A 24,045-nucleotide genomic window follows, 5' to 3' on the forward strand; every position below is an offset into this window, starting at 1 on the left:
ATCAGTGTGGAGTAGGAAACTGGCTATCAGGAGCAGTGCCTAGTAGAAAGTCTATAAAGGCACGGATGATTGACCTCGTGGAGACCAAAACATCCAACACCGCGGAGACACCATCACGTGTTTCTCAACGCAGTGATCCAGAACACTGCCCCGAAATATGCAAATGCAAGTAGAGGAGCTGCGGAGACACCATCACGTGTTTCTCAACGCAGGCAGTGAATAGCCAGGCCTTTCCCCGGGAAGGAACAACCAAGGGAAGGGCAGCATCCTATAAAGGAAAACATCCAATAAAGGAAAACCACCTATGCCAAGCATGGTATCCATCCACAGACAGCTGTTTCGGGGTTTTTGCCCCTCATCAGTGTGGAGTAGGAAACTGGCTATCAGGAGCAGTGCCTAGTAGAAAGTCTATAAAGGCACGGATGATTGACCTCGTGGAGACCAAAACATCCAACACCGCGGAGACACCATCACGTGTTTCTCAACGCAGTGATCCAGAACACTGCCCCCAAATATGCAAATGCAAGTAGAGGAGCTGCGGAGACACCATCACGTGTTTCTCAACGCAGGCAGTGAATAGCCAGTCCTTTCCCCTGGAAGGAACAACCAAGGGAAGGGCAGCATCCAATAAAGGAAAACATCCAATAAAGGAAAACCACCTATGCCAAGCATGGTATCCATCCACAAACAGCTGTCTGTGGATGGATACCATGCTTGGCATAGGTGGTTTTCCTTTATTGGATGTTTGAATTACCGGCTTTTAAGCTATCTAGCGCTGTATGAAATATTAATATATATACATACTGTATATGTGTCTACTGACATATATATATATATAGAGAGAGACAGTATATATGTTGTTACGATTTTTTGATAACATGGATCCATTATATGTCCGTATGTCGGTTTTGCAAGCCTGCGAGAAAATTACGCAGTACGGATGCCATACGGATTACATACGGAGGATGCCATGCGCAAAATACGCTGACACACCCTGCCTACGGAGGAGATACGGACCACTATTTTGGGGACTTTTCTGCGTATTACGGCCGTAAATTACGGACTGGGTGTGACGCCGGCCTAATACTGATTACACAAAAAAAGACGGATTTCTTCATCCCAGGTATCATTTTAATCAATATAACAGCGCCAACCTGACAGTGTCTGTAGTTTACTTAGCAAAATCCTACTGACTGGTTAACTCTAAATGAAGCGAATAGATCCTTTCGTGGGAGGAGTAAAATCGATAAGGATAAAAATCAGAAGGAGAGAATGTCACCATCCTCTACTGCTTCTAACGTTAAGTCTACCATCATTTTATAAACAATTATCTTGGCCATCTCATATACAAATTTGACTTGCAACTATTTAGCATGTGATTATTCAGATTCTTGGGTAAGAAAAGAAAGGGAAACATACTGCCGCTCCTAAATAACTTGGGAGAAGTGAAGCTGCTGGTGATGTGATAGGGTCTGTGTATTACCCTACCTGTGGGTAGGGTAACAAAAACTATGTAAAACTAAGAAATGATTATGTTGGCACTGGTAAAAGCACCAACAATGCCTTTTACGCTTAGTGCATACCAGGGTTGGTGGTATAGTGTGCCAATGTTTAAAAACTGCATGAAAGCAAGAGTTGTGGTCATACAGCTGTGCACCAGACCCCTGACAATTACATCAATCAAGGCAAGTGAAGAGTAATTGTCTCTACTAATTAAGCACTTGCGTTATCGGTGGTGGTACAGTGTGTCGGGGTATAGGAGAAGTGATCGGTCCCTAGGTTTTTTTGTGTTGCTACAAGGCTGCAGCGCATGGCGCACTCCTGGTGGTAAGCTGTGGATATGCCAGGGAGTGTCCTCCCGTAGAGGTAATCCTGCTGGCAAGATTCAGGGGACCGCCGGCTCCTGGCGTGCTCCGGCCAGAAGCAACGCCAAGGCTGTGACGGAGTGCGAGGGGGGGGGGGGGGCGTGGTAGATTGTGACATCACAAGTTGCTGGACGGGTGTGCGGGAGGCCTAAAAATGTCCAACGCGTTTTGAAGGCTACACACCTTCTTCATCAGGGCTAATTAGATCCTAAAAAAATAAGAGCATGCTCAGTTTAAAAAAATGGAATCCGTCGCTATCCGTTTTTTTGACGGACACAAAAAAAGTTCCTTTGTGCGTGGTCTCCGGCCGCCGGACCGACAATTTTCGACGGATCTAGCGAGCGAAGGATGAAACGTGAGGCAATCCGTCGCTAATACAAGTTTATGAGAAAAAACAGATCGTACACACACGGCTCCGCTCCGTACACCTCGTACACACACGGATCCACCTCGTACACACACTGCTCCACTCCGTACACCACGTACACTCACGGCTCCGCTCCGTACACCCCGTACACACAAGGCTCCGCTCCGTACACCTCGTACACACACGGCTCCGCTCCGTACACCCCGTACACACAAGGCTCCGCTCCGTACACCTCGTACACACAAGGCTCCGCTCCGTACACCTCATACACTCACGGCTCCGCTCCGTACACCTCGTACACACACAGCTCCACTCCGTACACCTCGTACACACGGCTCCGCTCTGTACACCTCGTACACACACGGCTCTGCTACATCCACCCTGTAAACCCCTCCTGACCCCACACATAAACTTCCCCTCATCCAGCACCATGACAACCAGCACAGCAGGGTCCTGCATACACTGAGGCCCCTGATCATGTGACCCCTGACTCCTCCCCTCCTGTGACCTCATCACAGGTCCTGTGCGCACAGAGCAGCCATATATGTGGAGTGCGGCTCTGCAGGTGGAGGTAGGTGCTGGAGATTCCCCATTACTAGGACCTGTCAGCCATGTTATTAACCCCTTCAGCACTGTTATCTGTGTGGTGACTCTCCAGGAGACATTTCTTCTTCCTCTCCCTGTGATATAGCTGTATGAGGGGCCGCTTTCTGTACGGTGTAATAGAAGCATATTGGGGCTATATAATCCCCGGAGACAGAACTTGTTATCTTATTTCTTGCCGCTGTGTCTGTATTTTCTCTCCTTTATGTAGAACCGTCCTATCGTTGCTTTGTTCGGCCCTCGGCTGCCCGTTCTTCCATGTTGTTCCCGGATCGGGCGATGTAGGCGGCTCTTCCTTCGGTGTCGCCTCTTCAGAGCTGAGATCGGAGTTATCTCTGATCGCGGCTGTTACATTGGGCTCCTGGCGGTCAATCAATGTACATTTAACCCCTTCACAACATCTGCCATACATGTACGGTGCAAGTCGGAAAAGGGTGTCATTGGAGAGGGCTCCCTTTGTGAGCTCGCCCCATTACCTGCAGGTAAAGTCTGTGTGTTACAGCCAGAAGCTGCCTCTAACAATTATTAACCTATTAAATGCCACTTTCTATCACTGACAGCGGCATTTAACACCCGCTGACACGGGGACGTGTCATTCCATGTCCCTGTGACTTGATTGTGGGTCGCTGATGGATTGCTATGACAGCCAGGGATCTGCTGAATACTTTCCTGCTTGTCATTACTGAGCTACTTTGAAAGCCTGCCTGTGGCCTGGCTTCAAAGGAGAGCATCATTTTCACTATATGCTGTAGTGTTGCTGTATGTAGCAGGAGCGATCAGATGATTAACCCCTTAGTGACAGAGCCAATTTGGTACTTAATGACCGGGCCAATTTTTACAATTCTGACCACTGTCACTTTATGAGGTTATAACTCTGGAACGCTTCAACGGATCCCGCTGATTCTGAGATCGTTTTTTCGTGACATATTGTACTTCATGTTAGTGGTAACATTTCTTCGATATTACTTGCGATTATTTATGAAAAAAAACGGAAATATGGCGAAAATTTTTAAAATTTTGCAATTTTCAAACTCTGTATCTTTATGCCCTTAAATCAGAGAGATATGTCACGAAAAATAGTTAATAAATAACATTTCCCACATGTCTACTTTACATCAGCACAATTTTGGAAACAAATTTTTTTTTGTTAGGGAGTTATAAGGGTTAAAAGTTGACCAGCAATTTCTCATTTTTACAACACCATTTTTTTTAGGGACCACATCACATTTGAAGTCATTTTGAGGGGTCTATATGATAGAAAATAACGAAGTGTGACACCATTCTAAAAACTACACCCCTCAAGGTCCTCAAAACCACATTCAAGAAGTTTATTAACCCTTTACGTGCTTCACAGGTACTGAAACAATGTGGAAGGAAAAAAATGAACATTTAACTTTTTTTTGCAAGCATTTTAATTCAGAACCATTTTTTTATTTTCACAAGTGTAAAAACAGAAATGTAACCACAAAAGTTGTTATGTAATTTCTCCTGAATACGCCAATACCCCATATGTGGGGGTAAACCACTGTTTGGGCGCACCACAGAGCTTGGAAGTGAAGGAGCGCCGTTTGACTTTTTCAATGCAGAATTGGCTGGAATTGAGATCGGACGCCATGTCACGTTTAGAGAGCCCCTGATGTGCCTAAACAGTGGAAACCCCCCACAAGTGACACCATTTTGTAAACTAGACCCCTTAAGGAACTTATCTAGATGTGTGGTGAGCACTTTGAACCCCCAAGAGCTTCACAGAAGTTTATAACGTAGAGCGGTGAAAATAAAAAATCGCATTTGTTTACACAGAAATGATCTTTTCACCCACAAATTTTTATTTTCACAAGGGTAACAGGAGAAATTAGACCACAAAAGTTGTAGTGCAATTTCTCCTGAGTACGTCGATACCCAATATGTGGGGGTAAACCACTGTTTGGGCGCACCGCAGAACTTGGAAGAGAAGGAGTGCCGTTTTACTTTTTCAATGTAGAATTGTCTGGAATTGAGATCGGACGCCATGTCGCGTTTGGAGAGCCCCTGATGTGCCTAAACAGTGGAAACCTCCCACAAGTGACACCATTTTGGAAACTAGACCCCTTAAGGAACTTATCTAGATGTGTGGTGAGCACTTTGAACCCCCATGTGCTTCACAGAAGTTTATAACGTTGAGCCGTGAAAATAAAAAAATCGCATTTTTTCTACAAAAATGATATTTTTGCCCCCAAATTTTTATTTTCACAAGGGTAACAGGAGAAATTAGACCACAAAAGTTGTAGTGCAATTTCTCCTGAGTACGTCGATACCCAATATGTGGGGGTAAACCACTGTTTGGGCGCACCGCAGAGCTTGGAAGAGAAGGAGTGCCATTTTACTTTTTCAATGTAGAATTGTCTGGAATTGAGATTGGACGCCATGTCGCATTTGGAGAGCCCCTGATGTACCTAAACAGTAGAAACCCTCCACAAGTGACCCCATTTTGGAAACTAGACCGCCCCAAGGAACTTATCTAGACGTGTGGTGAGAACTTTGAATGCCCAAGTGCTTCACAGAAGTTTAGAATGCAGAGTTGTGAAAATAAAAAATATTTTTTTTTTCCACAAAAAAGATATTGTAGCCCCCAAGTTTTTATTTTCACAAGGGTAACAGGAGAAATTGGACCGCAATTGTTGTTGTCCAATTTATCCCAAGTACACTGATGTGCCATATGTGGGGGTAAACCACTGTTTGGGCGCACGGCAGAGCTCGGAAGGGAAGAAGCGCTGTTTTGGAATGCAGACTTTGATAGAATGGTCTGTGGGCGTTATGTTGCGATTGCAGAGCCCCTGATGTACCTAAACAGTAGTAACCCCCCACAAGTGACCCCATTTTGGAAACTAGACCCCCCAAGGAACTTATCTAGATGTGTGGTGAGAACTTTGAATGCCCAAGTGCTTCACAGAAGTTTAGAATGCAGAGTCGTGAAAATAAAAATAAATTTTTTTTCCACAAAAAGATTTTGTAGCCCCCAAGTTTTTATTTTCACAAGTGTAACAGGAGAAATTGGACCCCTAAAGTTGTTGTCCAATTTATCCCGAGTATGCTGATGCCCCATATGTGGGGGTAAACCACTGTTTGGGCGCACGGCAGAGCTCAGAAGGGAGGGAGCACCATTTGACTTTTTGAGCGCAAAATTGGCTGTCGTGTTTGGAGACCCTCTGATGTAACTAAACAGTGGAAACCCCCCAATTCTAGCTCCAACCCTAACCCCAACACACTCCTAACCCTAATCCCAACCCGATCCATAATCCTAATCACTAAACCTAATGATAATCACAACCCTTACCCCAAAACAACCCTAATGTCAACCCTAACCATAACCCTAATCAAAACCCTAAATCCAACACACCCCTAATCCTAATCTCAACCCTAACCTCAAACCTAACCCTAATCCCAATACACCCCTAATCACAACCCTAACCTTAACCCTAATCCCAAACCTAACCCTAATCCCAAGCGTAACCTTAATGCCAACCCTAACCCTAATACCAACTCTAATCCAAACCCTAACCCCAAATCTATCCCTAACTTTAGCCCCAACCCTAACCCTAGCCCTAAGGCTACTTTCACACTTGCGTCGTTTGGCATCCGTCGCAATCCGTCGTTTTGGACAAAAAATGGATCCTCCAAATGTGCCCGCAGGATGCGTTTTTTTGCCCATAGACTTGTATTGCCGACGGATCGTGACGGATGGCCACACGTCGCGTCCGTCGTGCACTGGATCAGTTGTGTTTTGGCGGACCGTCGGCACAAAAAACGTTCAATGTAACGTTTTTTTGTACGTCGCGTCCGCCATTTCTGACCGCGCATGCGTGGCCGTAACTCCGCCCCCTCCTCCCCAGGACATAGATTGGGCAGCGGATGCGTTGAAAAAATACATCCGCTGCCCACGTTGTGCACAATTTTCACAACGTGCGTCGGTATGTCGGGCCGACGCATTGCGACGGCCCCGTACCGACGTAAGTGTGAAAGAACCCTAACCCTGAATTTAGCCCCAACCCTAACCCTAGCCCTAACCCTAGCCGTAACCCTAACCCTAGCCGTAACCCTAACCCTAATTTTAGCTCCAACTGCTCTTCTCCTGTCTGCCGGTAGATGGCGGGCGCACTGCGCATGCGCCCGCCATTTTCTTTTCCCCGGCAGCCAGGAGGAGCAGCAGGAGGATCCAGGGACACAGGTGAGTAAGGCAGGGTCCCCGAATCCCCCTATTTCTCTGTCCTCTGATGTGCGATCACATCAGAGGACAGAGAACTACACTTTGATTTTTTTTTTTTTTGCGGTCGTCGGTAAACAGTTAATTACCGGCGATCGCAAAACAGGGTCGGTAAAACCGACCCCGATCATGTTCTTTGGGGTCTCGGCTACCCCCGGCAGCCGAGACCCCAAAGAGTCTCCCGATGCCGGCCGGCGGGCGCACTGCGCATGCGCCCGCCATTTTGAAGATGGCGGCGCCCACCGGGACACACGAGGAGCACCGGGGGAGATAGGTGAGTATCGGGGGGCTATCTGGGACCCCCTTTCTCTGTCCTCTGATGTGCGATCACAAAATCCGACTCTGGGGGGCGCTATTCACTTTTTCCACAGCGCCGTTAATTAACGGCGCTGTGGTTTAAGTACCCTTAGCGGCCGCCGTTAAAAGGCGTATCGGCGGTCGCTAAGGGGTTAAACTTCATGTCACCTAAGGAGACAAACAAGCAGGGGCATAGCAATGCAGTAGTAGCTGGTTTATTGCAGAGCAGAGACCCACATGGTCTGTGCACTGCAGTACACGCTGCCGGCCAATCAGAGAGCAGAAGCTGATGTCGGCATACATATGACTGGGGGTACACAACAGTGATGTTTTGCACTCCTGATGCTTGCACACTGAAGCCGGCTTCAGAAGAGGACACCATGCAGTGGGGGAACTGATGGGCGGTGAGTATGATGGTTTAATTTTTATTTTTTCTATCCATTAAAGAACAGTGGGGGAATGGGGGACATACACTGTTAGGGCTAGCGGAACGCACCAAATAATTAAATAGATACAATAAGGAGCGTTCGCAGCCCGGGGTCCACCGTGCAGAGATGGAACCTGCTGCTAAGTAATGACGGACTATATGGCGGTACAATGGGGATACACACATGGGTTAACTTCACCCTGTATGAAGAAAGCGAACCCTGGTACGTCACAGGGTCACGGTACTGCACAGAGAGCGCAAGCAAGGGACCACAGAACTCTATCCCAGGACACAGGATTAGAGTTCGTGTAGACCTCTTGCGATCGACACCACAATTGGGGTATCAGAGCAACTAATATGCACAGATGTGCATGCTGTGCCACACTAGCGGACGCCATTAACCACCCAGACTTGGGTAAGGTAAGCGCTCTAATAGCGCACGGCGCTGCACTGGCGGTCACAGCAGTTAGACGCTGTTTACGTGTGGCTTTGTGCTGATAGCTTAGCCGGGCGCTAGATAGCAGACATCCAACTTTCGCGAACAGTCATAAACAAAGGAGGGGATATTTAAAGAACGACTTGCACTCATCAACACACACACGTTTTCAAATGTATACTAGCACATGGCTATGCGAACCTTTTATAGCTGCAGCAAGTACAGGACCTTCCCAGAAGGACCAATGGGAGTCTGCCATAGAAGAAGAACACCTTCAGGACCTTCCTAGAGGACCAATGGGATTTGCTGCAGTATCTAAGCATGTGACCCCCGACCTCCAATGGGAGGTCGTCTCGTGGGCATGCTCAGAAAGGAAAAAGCTAGACTTAGTCCCAGAAAGACCTGCTCGCTGCTGAACATTGCTGGCTACAAGGACACAGCCTGGAAGGGCAGTAGTAACCAGTCGTCCAGTATCAGCCTGAGCTAGGCACTGGGACTGACGTCTCCGCTAAGCAGGCTCCACTGCGGCAGGAGAAGAATGGGAGACTGCGGCAGAGATTGTTCGAGATTCCCCTTGTGCAGAGGCGGGAACTCGACACCTAACATACACCAGGATGAAGTATATAAATACAATGGGGAAAATAAGTATTTGATACGCTGCCAATTTTGCAAGTTTTCTCACCTACAAAGAATGGAGAGGTCTGTAATTTTAACACTGTGAGACAAAATCTTAAAAAAAACAAAAAAAAAAACAGAATAAGATCGTATGATTTTTACATAATCAATTTGCATTTTATTGCATGATATAAGTATTTGATAAAATAGAAAAACGGAACTTAATATTTGGTACAGAAACCAATGTTTGCAATTACAGAGGTCAGACATTTCCTGTACTTCTTGACCAAGTTTGCTCACACTGCAGCAGGGATTTTGGCCCACTCATCCATACAGATCTTCTCCATCTTTCAGATTTCGAGGCTGTTTCTGGACAACATTCAGTTTCAGCTCCCTCCAAAGATTTTCCACTGGGTTGAGGCCTGGAGACTGGCTAGGCCTCTCCAGACCTTAAAATGCTTCTGATGGAGCCACTGCTTAGTTTCCCTGGCTTTGTGTTTTTGATCATTGTCATGCTAGAGGACCCAACCACAACCCATCTTCAATGCTCTTACTGAGAGAAGTAGGTTGTTGGCCAAAATCTCGCAATGCAAGACCCCATCAATCATCCTTTCAATACGGTGCAGTTATCATTTCCATTTTGCAGAGAAACACACCCAAAGTATAAAGTTTCTCCCACCATGCTTAACAGTTGGGATGTTACTCTTGGGGTTCTCATCCTTCTTCCTCAAACACAGCGAATGGAGCTGATACCAAAAAGTTCTATTTTGGTCTTATCTGACCACATTACCTCCCCCATGTCTCCTCTGCATCCTCCAGATGGTCATTAGCAAACTTCAAATGAGCCCGGACATGTGCTGGCATGAGCAGTGAACCTTGTGTGCTCTGCAGGATTTTAATCCATGTGTCACGGGAGGACCTAGGAGATCCCAGCATCTTGTTTCTCCTACTCCTGCGCTGATTAGAAGCACTTCACTTTCATATTAAATTGTGCAGGCTTCTTTTAGCAGTGCATGGGTTAATCTACTCGCTCCTGGAAGCTTTCCTGCATTAAGGTTCTTAGCTGTTCACTCTTAGCCACACCCAACTCCTATATAATCTGGAACCTGGCAAGCACTCATTGCCAGAGAAAGCTTTTGCTGCATGGTTGGAAGTTGTTGGTTGTTATCTGAGAAGGCATTTTGGTGGATTTATCTAAGTATCTAAGACTATTGATAGGTTTTGGGTAGGTATTCATTTCCCCTCCTTCTTGAATTTTACTTTTACCTCATCCTCCTCTCCCCTGTGCATTCTTCTGTTGTTTGTGTGAATATATTTGTATGATTGGTATTTTCCTTTATTCCTGTTCGTTTTACCTTGTTAGTCTGGTTGGTGTATTACGGTACACTATTACTCCCCTCTTTCCTGGGTGGAGGAAGGGTGCAGACTCAGGGCAGATACAGGAGCTAAGACAAGGTATGTGTCTAAGGCATCTTCCCCATCAGAAGTAATCCAGGGAACAGAGCGAGCCAGGGCGAACTTAGCATAGGGACAGATGAGGAGCCCCTTGTCCCAGGACACCCAGCAACAGAGCCGTGACACCATGATGATGTCGTGTGTTACTAACGGTAATGGTTGAAACTGTGGTCCCAGCTTTCCTCAGGTCATTGACCAGGTCCTCCAGTCTAGTTCTGTGCCAATTCTTGACCTTTCTCAGAATCATCCTTACCTCACATAATGGCAGTCATTTTGTGTTTCTTCCATTTTATAATAATTGTGCCAAAAGTTGTTGCCTTCTCTCCAAATTGCTTGCCTAGTGTACTGTAGCCCATCCCAGCCTTGTGCAGGTCTACAATTTTGTCCCTGGTGTCCTTAGACAGCTGTTTGGTCATTTCCATGTTGGAGGGGTTGGATTGTGAATGATTGTGTGGACAGGTGTCTTTCTACAGATAACAAGTTCAACAGGTGGAATTAATACAGGTAATGAGTGGTAAGAGGGCTTCTTAAAGAAAAACTTAGGGTATGTTCCCATGGTCAGTAAACGCTGCGGGTTGGGCGCTGCATACATCTGCAGCGCCATCCCTCAGCGGCCAGATGTTGCAGCATAGTGGATGGGATTTGAAGAAATCCCATCTCCACTATGCGTGCATCGGCACCCGTGGCTTCCCTGCAGAGACGTACATGCGGCGTGTCTTTCCAGACCTCAGCATGTCAATTTATCTTGCGGAGAGGCTCAATCTCCGCAAGATAAATGTCCCCATACAATGTATTAGGCACGGTGATTCCGTACGGTTCAATGAACACACGCGGAATCACCTGCGTTCAAAAGCTGGCAAGGCTTTGGAAGGATCCGACATGTGCTGCGTCCAAAGCACTGCCGATTCCTGTCCGTGGCAACATACCCTAACAGGTCTGTGAGAGCCAGAATTCTTGCTGGTTGGTAGGTGATCAAATACTTATATCATCTCTATGCCTTAATTCAACCCCTACCTTGCACTCATTACCTGTATTAATTGCACCTGTTTGAACTCTTTACCTGTATAAAAGACACCTGTCCACACAGTGAATCACACTCTAACTTCTCTACCATGGCCAAGACCAAAGCGCTGTCTAAGGACACCAGGGACAAAATTGTAGATCTGCAGAAGGCTTAGATGGGCTACAATACCCTCAGCAAGCAACTTGGTGAGAAGGCAATAAATTGTTAGCACAATTATTAGAAAATGGAAGAAACTCAAGATGAATGTTAATCTTCCTTAGTATGAAGTTTCATGCAAGATCTTGCCTCGTGGAGTAAGGATGATTATGAGAAAGGTCAGGAATCTGCCCAGAACTACACAAGAGGATTTGGTCTATGGCCTGAAGGGAACTGGGACCAGTCTCAAACAGGCTTGGCCATGGTGAAGAGGTTGGAGTGTGATTATGTGGAGTATATTCGGCGTGCTAGAAAAAAAATGCATGAGTCGCCATGGCTGTTCGAAAGCCGCAACACATGCAGTGATTGCCTAACAAACAGGCAATCTGAGCATGCTCGCTCATCACTAGTGTCTATAGCGGAGATGAGCGCGATCCGAGACAAAAAATGCAGAATTGTTAGTAGTAATTGGCAAATCCCAGGAATCGCTTGTTAGCTTTCACACCAACCTGGCAAAGCCACTCAGGGATGGTAGATGTCTTCTCTCGATCTATCTCCAGGCCTGTGTCTGAGATGATATAACCTAGAAAAGATTGTTCAAACACACATTTCTCAAATTTAGCGTGTAGGCCTTTCTCTGAGTCGCTGCACAACGTGGTGAATGTTTCGCCTGTGAGAGGACAGATCTGGAGAGAAGACCAAGATATTGTGTAGGTAAACACGACACAAATATAGAGAGGTCACAAAAGATGTCATCTTCACATTCTCGTAAGACAGCTGGGGCATTGGTGAGCCCAAACGGCATAACTTAGTACTTGTAATGACCGTCTCGGGTGTTGAAAGCAGTCTTCCATTCATCTCCTCGGTGTATCTGGATTAGATTGTATGCTCCTCGCAGATCCAGCTTGGTAAAAATCCTAGCACCTGTGAGGCGGTCAAATAACTCCAGGATCAATGGAAATGCATACTTGTTCTTAATCGTGATCTGATTGAGATCCCTATAATCAATGCAAGGTCGGAGAGTCCTATCCTGTTTCTTAACAAAGAAGAAGCTGGCTCCAGCTGGTGAAGAGGACTTCTGAATTAATCCTCTTGCCAAATTCTCCTCAACATACTGTGACATGGCTAGAGTCTCCGCCTGGGTCAGGGGGTACATATGTCCTTGTTGAGATGAGGGACCCATAAGCAGGTCTATAGGGCAAGTCGTTTGGCTTATGTGGATGTAACGTCTCTGCTTCTTTCTTGTCAAAGACGTCAGCATAAGACCAGTAAGCAGATGGTAAGCCCGACAGATAAGATGGTGCCACCGGCGGCCAGACCACTCATGCAGACACACTTCTCATGTCAAGACTGTCCCCAAGAAAGCGCCTCTCCGTATCGCTAGTCAAGGATGGGTTCATGCATGCGGAGCCACAGAAGACCCATGAGAAGTGGATGAGACCGGTTAGGAAGCTTGTAGAAGGCGATTTTTTTTTTAATTATTTTTTTTTTCAGTGTGCAGCACTCCTATCCGGAGCTCTACTCGCTCAGTGTCTACCTGAATAGCTTTGAATAGGGACCTCCCATTGACAGATGACACTAACAATGGATTCTGGTGCTATTGGACAGGGATCTGGTTACGATCTACCACTTCTTGCTAAATGGAAGTTTTCTGCCGCATCAGAATCCAAGTGCACAGACTCAACAAACTGGGAACCTCCACAAGTCACAGATAAGGTCAGGATCAACAGTGACGAGGAATTGCTCTCGCCAAGGGTAGCCTCTTCTAACAGCCCTGAGCTTGGGAGTTTCCCAACTTCTTGGGACAAAAGCGAATGAGATGACCGGTTTATCCACAATAGAAGCACAAGCCTTTAGCTTGACTGCTCTCCTGCCGTTGCTCAGTCAGCTTCACTTGCATAGGTTCAAGAGATGCTGTAGGCGTGGAAGGCTAAGGAGTGAGTGACCTTTGCAGAGATGGGGCCTGATGAATCGGTTTTCTTTCACGCACCGTTTCTTGGCAACCCTCCTGGAACCATAGGTCGATTCGGATGGTCAACTAGATTGTCCAGAGTAGAAAAGAATGTCTCAGCTTACTAGGTCATTCTTGATCCTTCCAGACAATCTATTTAAATGTATTTTTATTTAGTGTGTGTAAACTTCTAGACTTCTAGTTTCAACTGCACAGCTCCGATTCCAACGCATGTTATATACCCCCTGATATAGTCACTGCGGACTCCACGATAACCCCAGACTACTCAATGCCACCACCAGGTGTTTATATAGGCTGACTGAACTATTAAATTTTATATTTAATCCAAAAGAAGGCAGTGTTTGTAAAAAAAAAAATTATGGCCACGAACTAAAGACTATTAGACCAATACCCATAGAGTGGAGTCCACGGCTCTACGGGATGAAGACTTTTCCAGCACGGAGCACCAGTTGAATCGTTATTGTTGTATTTTATTAGATATTTGCTTGCGGTGTTTTATGAGTGATTTGCTTGCTCGTCAGTTCATCCTCCAGGAATCAGTGTTTCCATTCAGTGACAGCAAGCAGAGGATGGACTGCAGGCTGGATCTTATGTATACTTAAGGCCATACTTGAGATTACCAAAGGTAAATGTCAAGCAATCCTTCCATAAATCTCATATGTATCTCAAGGTCTACAAATCCATTGTAATCCCAGCCTAGGCCAATAGTCTAGATGGGGATTGTAGGCCCAGGGAACCCGTCACCACACAGGGTCTCACATGCAGTCCCACGTGATGGAATATGCTTCATTCTGTGAGTTAATAGAAAATGTTTAAGGGGGAGAGAGAAAAAGATGCCACAGGTTTAGTCAGGCAGTAGTTGGAGTGACTTCGGAGGGAGAAGATCCAAGCTGGAATGCAGGGATGGTCTATAGAGCTTTGGAGATCGGTTGTTGGCTGTCTTGGATCCCCTGCTACGGTTGAGCGATCTGTCGTCTGGATTTAACAAATTTTCTTAAGGATTGTTGGTCCTTGATACATGGACGTTGGTTGTGTTACCTGTCATTTGGAGGAGCCTGGACTGTGACTACAGACTACGAAATCTGTGGACCAACCAAAAGTTGGGAGACAGTGAGTATCGCCTGGTGCAGAGGGAGTAGGACTATTGGTCTCGGTGAAGGGATCTTGTGTATTGACGACACTGTATTTTTGCCATCTACCTGCATTTGTTGTACAACCACGGATGTATGGAATGAAAAATAGTTGTATAGTTAACCTGCCTAGGTGATTATTACAACCAAGAACCTCAGATCTTCACAATATACAAAAATTTTACAAATGGGACAAAACAATGCACCATATACAGTAAATAAAGCAAAAAGATGTAACTGAAGAAACTTACTACAATTGAGGATGTTCACCGAACTGTGTATCTCTGCGTCAACAAAGATCATAATTCAGCTTGACCTATTATCAATACCTTGACCTATTATCAATACAAGACTATCGTCCAGTGGCCTTAACATCACATGCTATGAAGTCCTTAGAGAGAATAATACTCGCCTACTTGTGTCCAAGGGTGAGGGCTTTTACTGACCCCCTACAGTTTTGCGTACCAGCAGAGATTGGGTGTGGATGATGCTGTAGTGTCTCTGCTACATACAGTACATTCATTCTTGGACAATGATGGATCTGTAGTTCGCGCCATGTTTTTTGAATTCTCAAGTGCTTTCAATACCTTACAGCCGCCCTTACTACGTAATAAGTTGACCGATATGGCGGTAGATGAGGGGATGGTGAACTGGATAAGTGACTACCTGACGAACAGGCCACAGATTGTAAGGATGGGGAAGGTGGTATCTGGCAGTGTGCGGAGCAGTGTTGGAGCCCCTCAGGGTACAGTGTTGTCGCCCTTCATCTTCACTATGTATACAGCTGACTTTCAGTATAAATCAGATTTTTGTCACCTCCAGAAATTCTCTGATGACTCAGTGATTGTAGGGGACATTGTGGGGGGCCGGGAGGAGGAGGAATATAGAAGGGTGGTTTCTGACTTTGTTGATTGGTGCCGGACGACTAACTGTCATGAACTAAATGTAAAGAAAACCAAGGAGTTGGTGGTGAGTTACAGAAAGAAAAAGGAGGATTACTTACCAATCAATATTGCTGGCTGGGAAGTTGAGATTGTTGAGAACTACAAATATTTGGGGGTACACTTTGACAGTAAACTCGATTGTAGGTGTCATACAGAAAAAGTTTACAAGAAGGGAATTAGCAGACTGTACTTTCTTCGGAAGTTCAGGTCGTTCAATGTGTGCAGTAAAATGCTGGAAATGTTCTACCAGTCCGTTGTGGCAAGCGCCATCTTTTTTGCTATCATATGCTGGGGCAGTATTGTGCGGGTATCTGACACTAATAAGCTGAACAAACTTATCAAGAAGGAGAGCACGTCTGTTGGCCTCCGTCTGGACTCTTTTGAGGAGGTATTGGAGGATAGAATTCAGAAGTGCAGTGCTATAATGATCAATAATACACACTCAATATACGAGCTGTTCTTGAAGCAGAAGAGCACATTCAGCAGCCATCTAATCCTACTAAGGTGTAAGAACGAGAAATTCAGGAAATCGTTTGTACCTACTGCTATGGGGATGTATAATAATTTCCTAAGGGTGGTAGACAATAATGACTGATTGCTGGTGTGCTAATGTCAATTAACAGTGACTTATATACACCTTAACTACCCACTTTTATTTGTTATGTAATGTTGGTATACCTGTGTAAGATTTGTGTCCTAATATTTTATGTACTGCTGTTTGTATTGATGCTGTAACTTCCCCCCCCCCCCCCCCCCCGCGGGATCAATAAAGTGTATCGTATCGTATCAACACAATCCCCTTGATGACCTCATGTTGGCCAGGTTGTGGGCTGTTCTCAGCCCCTCATTTTATTAAAACTCTCATCTTATGCGATAATTTCTCTCCGGATGATCGCAGAAGTTTGAGATTTTACTGTTACCCAGAGGTCAAACATGACATAGAATCATAGAACCCCTGCTCAATGCTGGATTCACTAAACTATCTGTCTGTCCAGCCTCTGTTTGAAGACTTCCATTGAAAGTGAACTCACCGCCTTTCGTGGCAGCCTGTTCCACTCATTGATCACCCTCACTGTCAAAAAGTTTTTTCTAATATCTAATGTCTATATTCTCTCTTTTAGTTTCATACCATTGTTTCTCGTGTTTCCATGTTCAAATGAGAATAAGGATGATCCCTCTACATTGTGACATCCCTTCAGATATTTAGCTTTCTTTTTTGCAAGCGAATCATTCCCAGATCCTTTAACCTTTCTTCTGCAATCCACTCACCATCCTGGTAGCTCTTCTCAGAATTTGCTCCAGTTTTTCAATGTCTTTTTTTAAAATGTGGTGCCCAGATCTGGACAAGGTATTCAAGATGAGGCCTAAGCAAGGAGGAGTAGAGGGGGATAATTGCTTCACATGATCTAGACTCTATGCTTCTCTTAATCCCTTCCTGACATGCTCTGTATATGTACGTTGCTGCGGGAGCTACGTTCTCACAAAGCACCATACATATATGGCGCTGCATCATGCGGAGTGCCACAGCGATCAGGTATCAGGTATGGGTGTCAGCTCTATGCGTCAAACCCAGAGTGTTTCCTGTCCGTGGAAAATTACCCTAAGGGTTACAGGAGAAATTGCACCATACAATGTGTTGTGAAATTTCTCCTGAGTAGACCGATACCCCATATGTAGGGCAAGACAAATTTTGAGGCACAGTGCAAAACTCAGAAGGGAAGAGGCAACGTATTGGAGTTCAGATTTTGCAGGGCCCCTGAGGTGCCAGAACAACAGAAACTAATTCATCTAGGGATGCAGTGATCATATTGACCTCATTTGTGCCTCACAGAATTTTATACCTTTGAGCGGTGAATAAATAATAAATTATATTTTTACCAATAAAATTGTGTTTTAGCCCCAAGTTTTGAATTTATCTGAAGGTTCATAGGAAATTTTTTTACAACAAACTGAGGTCCATTTTTTCCTGAGTGCGCCAATACCTTACATGTAATTGGGAAATATTTTTCAGGCACAGTGCAAAGCTCAGAAGGCAAGGAGCGCCAGATTTTACTGTTATGGTTTGCAGGTGCCATGACCCACTGGGAGAGCTCATGAGGTGCCAGAACATCAGAACCCCCCCATAAGTGACCCCATTTTACAAACTACACCTCTCAGTGAATTCATCTAGGGGTGCAGTGATCATATTGACACCATGGCTGTGTCATAGAATTTTATACTTTTAGACAATGAAGACAAAATAACTACATTTTTACCACCAAAATTTTGTTTTAGCCCCAGATTTAACATTTTCATACAAGTGGGTAAAAATGGCACCATAATTTGTCCCACAATTTCTACTGAACTTGGCAATACTCCATATTTGGTTGTACAGTACTATTTAGCCATACGGAGAGACTCAGGAGGCATAGAGCGCTATTTGCCTCCTGGGGCGCAGATTTTCCTAGAACAGTTTGTGGACTCCATACACAGAGCCCCTAATTGCTAGAAGAGCAGAATTACCCCTAAAGTGACCACCTTTGGGAAATTATACTCCTTGGGGAATTTATCTACAGATGTAGTGACGATTTTGATTCCATGGGTATTTTCCAGAAGCAAGCAGCAATGAATGTTGCCAAGTCAAAATTGCAAACTGCCGTTGTAGTGACCAGTACTTTAAGCCCAGCCCGTGCTTCTGGAGGCATGTACCCGTAAGTTAGGCAGGTTCTCATTGCTTCAGAAATGCCAAACATGTGGACGCTATATGTGGTTTAGGTACACTGTTTGGCTCTGAAGGGAGGGTGCATTTGGATTTGGGAGTGGAGAATTTGCTGAATTTGTTTTCGCGGGTGAGGAGCCATTTTGCTTTTATAGAGCCTTTGTACTACCAGTAACATGGAAGTCCACTATATTTCCATTAATAGATGACAGACCTGAGTGGGGACTTGCTTTTTTTGTGATTGAGTTGAAGATTTTATTGGGAACAGTTTGCACAATGTTTGGGATGATTTTTAGCCGGCGCTCTATACTGAGCACTTTGGGGTTTCCATATAAATCTCTCTGAGTGATGTGATTCGGATGAAACTGCCGAAGGATCCACTCACTATAATGATGCAGCAGAGTTACTCTGGATTCCGTCTGGGCTAGGTTCAGAGGTGTCCTTTTCAGATGTGCACAAACGACGGCACTTTTAGGCAATCCTAAAAAGACGGACACCGCCGGACCACAGTTCAGATGGCATCCACAGTGCCTCCATCTGCCTCATGTGGTTGAGCGGCTCACTTGGCTGCACAGGAAGGTATACACAGGTACACTGCGGCTTTAAGAACTTTTGTTTATTGTAGGCGGCATAAACCAAGGTGTAGTAATACAGCCCTCTGGGCAAAACAGGAAAACAAAACAACATGGTGGCAGAACAAACAGTCCTTCTGTGAGCAGGGTCCCTCCCACTCATGGCTGACAACACACATGGTTCAGGTTCCCTACTCCATGCAGCATTTTCCTGGAGTGCTCCTTCTCCATGCGAGCACACTGAACTCTGAAAGCTCTTTCCTTCAGCCATTTAAGCCCAGACCATGTGACTCATCAACCATGTGACTGATCACATGACTGTGATCTCACCAAGGTCTTGTCGGCACACAGTGGCCCTGGCTCTGTAGGTGGAGATATGGGGGGACATTCTCTCACCCGCTCTATGAATGTCCCCCTAAAAACCAGCCCATAACATAGCTTAACACTGTGCTGGAAGAATTAAAACTCTGGATTTTATATCGCTAACGCCATTAGGCATAGTGAAACATATGTCCTCTGTATTGCATTACCAGTGACTCATTATAAGGACTCTTCCGCCAGAGGTTGTTTGAATCATGTATTTCATAGATTCACACGGAAACCCCGGCGCATGCGCTCAGCGCAGTGCGCAGGTTAAATGTGCGCCGAGCGTTACTGTGATTTTTGGGAGGCAGAATGGAAAAAATCAACAGCAGGAGAAGAATTGTTTTATTTTATTTTTACGCCTTTCCTCGGTATAAGGCTGCGTCACACTAGCAGTATTTGGTCAGTATTTTACATCAGTATTTGTAAGCCAAAACCAGGTGTGGAACAATTAGAGGAAAAGTATAATAGAAACAAATGCACCACTTCTGCATTTATCACCCACTCCTGGTTTTGGCTGAGAAATACTGATGTAACATACTGACCAAATACTGCTAGTGTGACGGCAGCCTAAGTGATATGGTGATTTTATTCCATACCCAATTTATATAGGGTTTTTATGTTTGGCTGCTGTCACACGCTAAAAGACGCTTTTTATTACAAACAATAGTTTTTGCATCACCATATTTTGAGAGCTATCATTTTTCCATATTTTGGCCAACATAGGGTGTTCACTGAAGGAGTTAACTAGAGGGAGTTTGATAGGTTGGATTGGTTGGGTCTTCCGGACGCGGTGATACCAAATATATGTTCTTTTATTGTTTGTTTGTTTTTCATACAAATATTTATTTATGGATACAATATCTTTTGATTTTTTTTTCATGATCTTTTTTAATTTCTTAAAATTACATTTTACATTTAAAAATAAATGAATAACTTTTTTTCTTTGTCCCGCTATCGGACTATCATTTTTTGCAGGCCAGGCTGATTTTGGTCTCCCTTGCAAGACTCACTTCATTTCTGGCTTTAGCTCTTCTGATGCTTGCTCTGAATTCCCTGCAAACTGCATTATATTCTTCTTTAGATATGCCCCCTTTTTCTATTTTAATACGCATTTATTTTTTCCTTTTTAGCAAGTGATTAAGTTCTGTATTCATCCACCTTAGCCTCTTTACATGCTTCCAATTCGTCTTTCTTTTTGGTATCATTACCAATTGTATAGTGAGAATTTCATTTAGCAACATCTCCCATGCTTCTTGGACACTTCTGTCCTTTAGAACATCCAGCCATTTGACCTTTCCTACTCTCTTTCGAAGTTCATTAAAACCTGCCTTTCTGAAGTCCAACCTTAAAGTCTTAGTCCTCACTGGTCTTCCTCCTCTACTCCAAAATTCGAGGATAGCATGATCGCTGCTTCTTAATTTCTGGCCACCTTTGCTTCCTCAACCGTTTTCTCCCTTTTGGTAAGAATTAGGTCCAAAATTGTAGATCCTTTTGTTCTCTCTTCTGCCTTTTGAAAGATGAAGTTGTCAGCAAGAGAACATTAAGAATTTTTTGGAGCCATAACTATTGCCTGAGAGAGATTCACAACAAATATCTGGATAGTTAAAATCTCCCATGATCACTTTTTCATACATGGCTGGTGTCGCTAATCTGGCCACTATTGATTTGGTGCTTATAGACAGGTGTCACAGTTATGAAGAAATATGCATATTCTTCCCCTATTTATCGTGAAGCTGAAAATGTATGTCCCATCACTATCGGATTTATACAAACTCCAATAGTCATAATTTTTTTTCAGAGACATACTGTCATGGCCTGTTTGGTAGTTGTTGGTCTGTGCTCCCGGGGTTAATGCTGGTGGCCTCTCTTTTGCTATGGGAGGGCCTTTTTAGCCTCTGTTAGGCCTCGCTCCTTGTCAGTTATACTTCTGTCCTCGGCTGAGTTAGTTGACCCCTGTGTGCCTGTGCCTTGTGCCTGTTTTCGTGTTTGATCTCTTGGTTCTGACCCGGTCTATCCCTCTGTTGTGTATTTGACTACTCATTTGGTACTGTCTGCTTGCTTTCCTAGTTCTTGACTCCTGCATGGTTTGTGACTATCCATTCTGTCGTCCCTTTGGTACCGTTATTGCCCCTCTCGGTTTTCTGACTTTTTTGGCTTGGCCCTGACTACTCTTCTGCTTCTGGTGCTCATAGCCAGCTGCCCCTACTCGCTTTACCTCCCTGCTGTCCGGCCGGTCCCCGCCGTGTCCCGCTGTCTCCAGGCATCCAGTAGTTGGCTCCACCCCGGTCCCTCCCCCTGCAGTCACGTGACCGCAGGTCCTGCTCACCGGCGGTTGCGTGCCTACCCGTCTCTCCCCCTGGACGCTGCGAGCCCCGCTGGTCCGCACTTCACAGGACATGTACTTACCGGTGGGTATCCGTTGCACCGTTCCTGAGATTATACCTGACCTATAACATTTTTTTCCCCCGGCGTTTGTGGGTATTATGGATCCAATTCATGGTCTTTCTGAGGAGGTGAAGAACCTGACTCAGATGTTTCAAAAACTTAACGTTGAGCAACGAGCTCTGGCTCAGTCCCATCAGCAAGTAACTGACACGGTACAAGGGGGCTTTGTCTTCAGGGATTCAGGGGCGGAGGCTCGAGATGTTACTTTAGTTCCTCCGAACCCCCAGTTAAGTTGACGGATACTTTTTCCGGAGATAAAAAGGAATTTAAAGTCTTTTAAGGAGGGTTGTAAGCTTTTTTTTCTCATTAAGACCCTGCTCTTCTGTGGGTGGGGGTCATTATGTCCCTGTTAAGGGGAGCCCCCCAGGCTTGGGCTTTTTCCTCTCCCTTAAAGGGCCCTTGAGACAATGTCGGTGGATGCATTTTTTAAGGCCCTTGGGAATATCTACAGTGAGCCCGATCGGGTGTGTCTGGCTTAGGACATGGTGATGAGTGTTTGTCAGGGGAGGCACTCGACCGAGTTGTTTTGCTCCGAGTTCACATGATGGGCTGCTGAGGTTTCTTAGGATTTTGACGCCCTTCGGGGCTTGTTCCGTACAGGCCTGTCTGAACGTCTGAAAGATGGTTTGGCGCTTCACCTTCCACCTGATTCTCTGGAGGATGCGATGACCCAGGCTGTCTGTATGGATCGCAGGCTGCAGGTGAGAGGTGTCATGCAACTTAAAACCCCGTTATTCTCCAGTGGAAGTGGAACCAGTCCCACACCTGAGGCCATGGAGGTGAGCGCCGTCACCCTTAAGGAGAAAGAGAGGAGACGTCGCTGCGAGAAGCCGCATATTCATGAATGTAATGGGCGGCACCACGTGACCGCTCATACAGGAGAAGGTGCGGCCAGGAGAGGACGCTGCGAGGGAGCCGGGTGAGTATTTTAGTAACAGCGGGCGGGCGCACAGGGGGTGGGAGGGAGGTGGGGACAGGGATCTTTATTTTAAACAAGAAAAAAAAAAGGATTTTTCATATCTTCTTTCCAGCGAACGCTGCTGGAGAGAAGATATGAATGGCGGCTTCAGCACCAGATGCAGGGGACAGCGCTTATCTCTAGTGCTGTCTCCTGCACGCTCCGTGTGGTACCCAGTCGGCACACGGGCGGCACACGTGTGCCACACGGATGGCCTACGTGAGCTCACGGACACGGATAACTCCGGTACCGATTTTTTTCGGTACCGGAATTATCTGGATGTGTGGGACAGGCCTAAAGTGGTGCCCATTGACTCCTCTCCCCTCACCAAAGAAGAGATTCTCTATGTTTCAGAGGTCTTTTCATTCAAGATGGGCTCAGGTCATACTGAAAAGATAAGTTGTTTTGTCATGGACAATCTGCCTGCTGGGTTGGTGTTGGGAATGCACTGGTTGCAACTTCATAACCCAGTCAACAAATGAGAAATGGGGGAAATTGTTCAATGGGTCCTAACTGTGTCAACCTATGTTGTAAATCTGCATTATTAACTGAACCTGTTAAGTCTGTCTCTGTGTCGTCTGTCGGTATGGAGGGTATTCCGGAGTACCTGAAGTACCTCAAAGACATGTTTTCCGAAAGCAAGGCTGAGGTCTTACCACCACATAGACCCTTTGATTGTGCCATTGAGTTAGTTCCTGGGGCTAAGTTGCCTAAAGCCCGTCTGTTCACTTTGTCTGGCCCGGAGCGGTTAGCCATGAAGGAGTATATTGCGAAAAGCCTCCGCAAGGGGCATATACGGCCTTCCGTCTCTCCTGTGGCTGCCGGGTTCTTTTTCGTAAAGAAAAAAGATGGGGGTTTACGTCCCTGCCTCGACTTTCAGGAACTCAACAAAATAACTGTGAGAAACACGTACCCTCTTCCCCTTATTCCAGATTTGTGTAACCAGCTATCAGGGGATAAATCATTCTCCAAACTAGATCTCCGGGGAGCTTATAATCTGATAAGGGCTCGGGAGGGGGGGGGGGGAAACGGCGTTTCTCACATCAGAGGGACTTTTTGAAAACCTGGTCATACCATTCAGTCTTACTAACGCTCCCTCAATTTTCCAGACCTTCATTAATGTAATGTTTGCTGACCTTATATACCATTTTGTTATGACCTATTTGGATGACATTTTGGTGTATTCCTCAGACAGTCATACTCATCTGCAACATTTACGAACAGTTCTTCAAAGACTCAGGGAAAATCAGTTTTGTTAAATTGCAGAAATGTTCATTTTTTGTACAAGAGCTGTCTTTCTTGGGTCTGATTGTGTCCTTTGAGGGGTTTCGTATGGATCCCAAGAAAGTGCAGGCTATTGCTGATTAGGTTCAACCCTGGGATCTTAGGGGACTCCAGCGCTTCTTGGGATTCGCCAACTATTATCGTAAATTTATTAAGGGGTTTTCACAGGTGGTTAACCCACTCACCGATCTTACACGCAAGGGTGCGGATGT

The 24,045-nt window shown here is 45.5% G+C and overlaps 1 protein-coding gene across 1 annotated transcript in view; it reads left to right on the forward strand.

Annotated features, from left to right (window-relative positions):
* Nucleotides 1–2,760: 2,760 nt before the first annotated feature.
* Nucleotides 2,761–24,045, forward strand: part of LOC138663767 (oocyte zinc finger protein XlCOF7.1-like) — a 53,582-nt gene continuing 32,297 nt past the window's right edge. The window contains exon 1 of the mRNA XM_069750106.1: nucleotides 2,761–2,803. The gene's annotated coding sequence lies outside the window, so the exon portion shown is untranslated. The remainder of the gene's footprint in view (nucleotides 2,804–24,045) is intronic.

Source organism: Ranitomeya imitator, chromosome 2 (genome assembly GCF_032444005.1).
Source record: "Ranitomeya imitator isolate aRanImi1 chromosome 2, aRanImi1.pri, whole genome shotgun sequence".
NCBI classification, from domain to species: Eukaryota; Metazoa; Chordata; class Amphibia; order Anura; family Dendrobatidae; genus Ranitomeya; species Ranitomeya imitator.